The sequence below is a fragment of the Octopus bimaculoides genome, chromosome 5 (genome assembly GCF_046866305.1).
Source record: "Octopus bimaculoides isolate indiv1 chromosome 5, ASM4686630v1, whole genome shotgun sequence".
Lineage (NCBI taxonomy): Eukaryota > Metazoa > Mollusca > Cephalopoda > Octopoda > Octopodidae > Octopus > Octopus bimaculoides.
Genome location: NC_142932.1, coordinates 15260075 through 15265074, shown reverse-complemented (window position 1 = coordinate 15265074; position 5000 = coordinate 15260075). Strand labels below are relative to the sequence as shown.

The 5000-nt window shown below is 37.4% G+C and overlaps 1 protein-coding gene across 1 annotated transcript in view; it reads right to left on the bottom strand.

Annotated features, from left to right (window-relative positions):
* LOC106876855 (uncharacterized) overlaps positions 1-5000 on the bottom strand; it is a 283480-nt gene that overhangs the window by 278159 nt on the left and 321 nt on the right. The gene's annotated exons all lie outside the window — the stretch shown is intronic.

Below are 5000 nucleotides of genomic sequence, written 5' to 3'. Positions count from 1 at the left end.
GGAGACAACAAGGTAAAAAGGGAAAAATATGTACCTGAAAATATCAGGAAATGATAATAATAATAATAATAATAATAATGGGCTTCGTATATTTTACCTCAGTGTCACTTTGATGGCATGCACTGCTCTCTCACTCAATAATAATAATAATAATAATTAATTCGTTTTATTGGCCACAAGGGCTAATATCAATTAAAAACATGTAAGGACAAAGACAGGACGAAGGTTACAAAAGGTTTTGTCTGAAAAGGTAGGAAGGTTCGTCTAAACAGAGGAAGAAAACAGAGAAAGATATAATAAATAAATAAATAAATAATAATAATAATAATAATCCTTTCTTCTATAGGAACAAGGCCTGAAATAATGGGGGAGGGGGTCTAGTCAATTACATCGACCCCAGTGCGTAACTGGTACTTATTTAATCAACCCCGAAAGGATGAAAGACAAAGTTGACCTCGGCGGAATTTGAACTCAGAACATAGCGGCAGACGAAATACCAGCATTTCGTCTGGCGTGCTAACATTTCTGCCAGCTCGCCACTTTCATTCACTAAATAATAATAATAATCATAATAATAATAATAATAATAATAATAATAATAATAATAATAATAATCCTTTCTACTGGAAACACAAGGCCTCAAATTTGGGGGAAGGGATTAAGTCGATTACACCGACCCCAGTACATAACTGGTACTTAATTTATCAACCTCGAAAGGATGAAAGGCAAAGTTGACCTTGGTAGAATTTGAACTCAGAACGTAATGATGGGTGAAATACCGCTAAGCATTTCGTCCAGTGTGCTAACGACTCTGCCAGCTTGTCACCTTCATTCACTAAATAAAAATAATAATAGTAATAATAATAATAATAATAATAATGGCTTCTAATTTAGGAACAAGTCCAGTAATTTTATGGGGAAGGGGTTAATTGATTACACTGACTCCATTATTTGACTGGTACTTTATTTTATTGACCAACAAAAGGATGAAAAAACAAAGGTGACCTCAATAGCATTTGAACCAAGAATATCTGTGCACAAAAGGGAAATAACATCCTGTTAATAAAGATAAATGTGGTGTAGCGTGGTATGGTAGTAATGGATCTGTTGTTTGACAATGGGGATTCATTTGTTCAATCAACTAAGTTGTTGGCATCCTTTTGTCTTTGAGAGACAATGGAGTTACACATAAACTAATCCAGTCTGGTTTTTACATTTCATGTCCTCTCCAGTTTTGCACAGGCCTGGGCTAGGTGTAAGAAAATCCTGGGTAGCCCGATCGTCAGGATTCCTTTCTCGACCTTGCTGACGTAGTCCAAAAGAGTGCAGAGCATTACGTTTGGCACCAGCTTGGTTGCAGGAGCTGCTGGAAGAGTGTCAAGTCGAACACTAAACGCCTACGGGGCTCCACTCCGGATTTCTTTGAAGGTTGTCTCCTTTCCGTAACCCTGGATAGGGGCCCATACTGGGTACTGTCAGCCATAGCCATGTGTGTGTGTGCGCGTGTGTGTGTGTGTGTGTGTGTGTGTGTATGGACAATAAATGACAATATTTTTACTTGTTTCAGTCATTTGACTGTGGCCATGCTGGAGCATCGCCTTCTTAGTCAAACAAATCAACCCCAGGATTTATTCTTTGTAAGCCTAGTACTTTATCTGTCTTTTTTGCCGAATCACTAAGTTACGGGGACGTAAATACACCAGCATCGGGTGTCAAGCAATGGTGGGGCAACAAACACACAGGCACAAACACACACACACACGATGGGCTTCTTTCAGTTTCTGTCTGCCAAATTCATTCACAAGGCTTTGGTCGGCCGAAAGTTATAGTAGAAGTCACTTGTCCAAGGTACCATACAGTGGGACTGAGCCCAGAACCATGTGATTGGGAAGCAAGCTATTTACCACACAGCCAATACTGTGCCTATATATATATATATATATATATATATATATATATATATATATATCTGTGCTTTTGTATGTCTATGTCCCTATAACTTAGCAGTTTGGAAAAAGAAACCAATAGAATATGTACAAGGCTTAAAAAGAAAATAAGTACTGAAGCTGAACTTCCTCAAGGTGGTGCTCCAGCAAGGCCACAGTCTAATGATTAAAACAAGTTAAAGATAAAAGATGCCAAGCAGTGGGACTGAACCCATGCCTTTGTAGTTGCAAAATGAACATCCTAACCATTCAGCCATACTGCACCCACAGTAGGCAACTAGCAAGCAGGATATCAAAATAAACTGTACTGAAGGAGGAATATAATAACAGGTAAGAAGAACATCGATGTAACTTGTACTACAGGTGTTTAAAAAAAAATAACAGGTACAACATCAAAACTTGTGCTACAGGTATAGAAAAACCAACAGGTAGAGCACTGAAAATTAAGTGCAACACAGTTGAAGTCCTTCACATCACATATAACAGGTAGCATACCAAAATAAGGTGTACCACAGGTATAGCAAATTAACAGGTAGTACATCAAAATAACGTGTACCACAGGTGTAGCAAACTAACAGGTAGAACAAGAAGCAAGAATACTAAAATAAATATGCCAGGTGTAAACGAACGTCAAAATATCAGGTATGACAAATACAGGAAGATTATGTATACACACACACACACACATAAAGAGAGAGAGAGAGAGAAAGAGAAGAAGAGAGAGAGAGAGAGAGAGAGAGAGATAGAGAGAGAGAGAGAGAGAGATAGAGAGAAAGAGAGAGAAAGAGAGAGAGAGAGAGAGAGAAAGTGCATGAGTGTTTATGTGCGTATATCTATCTATCTATATATATACATATGTGTTTGTGTGCATGTGCGCACGCATACGTGTTGTATATTTGATGCTAAAATAAGAAAGTTAATAAAATAAGCAGCAGTAAAGTTCTGGAATTTCAAACAACTGACTGTTTTCCTTCCCACAAAATCTATGGCGTTGTGCCAACATTAAAAAAATCATTACCATTATTATTGTTGTCAGAATGGAGCGGTTTCTAAAATGGTAGATGACACAATCAACAGAATGGCTGTGAAAATGTCTCTCAGTATTTCATCATACTTAGGTCGTGGTCATCTGAATGGATATCTGTCATCTGTCACGTAGGTCAGTTCAATACCTAATGCTTACGCCCATTTCCAGGTTAACGTCAAGTATTGTACCAGAGTAAAAATTTCCTTATCACCATTGTTGTTATGATTCCGCCAAGGTCGACTTTGTCTTTCATCCTTTTAGAGTCAACAAGACAAAATACCAGTCAAGCACTGGGTTGATATAATCAATTTACTTCTTTCCCAATATGGCTGCCCTTGTGCCAAAATTTCAAACCATTATCATTATCATTATTATTATTGTTCAGTAGTCTTATTTTTATCAAGTACTTTCACTGCACTACCGAGCGCAGCTCTGTGTGACTTGGGTATGTGCTGTGATTTGTTGTGATGCTATTAGTTTCACTATATTGAAAGTGCTTTACGTAGGATGTGTACGGTGCCTAGTAGTGCTATTTTCTGTATGTTATATATATTTGCAAGTCCTGGTGTTTTTGTTATGTTTTTGTCTGAATATTTTTTTATTATACTTAAGGCACCTACTATGATAGGAATTGTTTCTGTTTTTAGGCTCCACATTCGAGTTACCATTATTCCAGATCTTTGTATTTCAAAAGTATCTCCATTTCTTTTAGAGAAATGTTGTCGTCTGTTTGTATTGATACATTGATTAGAAAGCATTTTTATTCTTGGTGATCTGACAACTATATCTGGCCTATTAGCCTTGATTTTTCTACCTGTGTGTATTAGCATATCCTTATTATATTTATTTTTATTATTACAAAGGTGAGCTAGCAGAATTGTTAGTGTATTGAACAAAATACTTAGCAGCATTTTGCCCATTTCTTTATGTTCTTAGTTCTAATACCACAATGGCTAACTTAGTCTTTCAACCTTTCAGGGTCCACCTTACCCACCTCCTTAAAATTGCTAGCCATGTGCCAATATCTAAAGCTATTATTATTATTATTATTATTATTATTATTATTATTATTATTATTAAGGTGGAGAACTTGTAAAATCATAAGCTTGTTGGACAAAATGTTTCAGTCATTTGACTGCGGCCATGCTGGAGCACCACTTTTAGTCGAACAAATCGACCCTAGGACTTATTCTTTGGAAGCCTAGTACTTATTCTATCTGACTCTTTTGCTGAACCACCAGGTTACAGGGGTGTAAACACACCAACATTGGCTGTCAAGCGATGATGTGGTGGGGACGACAATACAGACACACAAACATATACATACATATATGTACATATATATATATATATATATATATATATATATATATATATATGATGGGGGTTCTTTCAGTTTCCGTCTATCAAATCCACTCACAAGGCTTTGGTTGGCTTGAGGCTATAGTAGAAGACAATTGCCCATGGTGCCATGCAGTGGGACTGAACCTGGAACCATGTGGTTGGTAAGCAAGCTACTTACCATACAGCTACTCCTGCACCTATATTTGTGATGTGCTTTTACTTTGTGATGGTCGAAGATGGTGTTGGTGGTGTATGTTATGATGCTGGTTGTAGTTGCCGTGATGTATTCATAGGAGCCGTCAGCCCTGCCCTTATCAACCATTGATTTTCAGGTTGAGGTAAGCGAACTACAACACTCTTTATGTTGTAACTATTTGGCTTGTCATGTTCAGATTAACACCAAAATCGTAGAACCACCAGCCCATTCCAGTTAGATCCATCTTCTAATGACCCCAGCTAGACACCACTGATCCCAACAAGAAACCTTTGCTAACCAGAGTCTTTCAATAACCACAGGCAGACACCTTCACTGACTCCATTTAAACACAGCCAACTCCAGCTATAGACCATTAGTGACAAGAGTCCCTCAATATTTACAGACAGCTGCACCCAATTATAACTATATCTCTACTAACTTTAGTTAGTCCTTTTAATTAACTCTAATTAAACACCACAGCTTATTC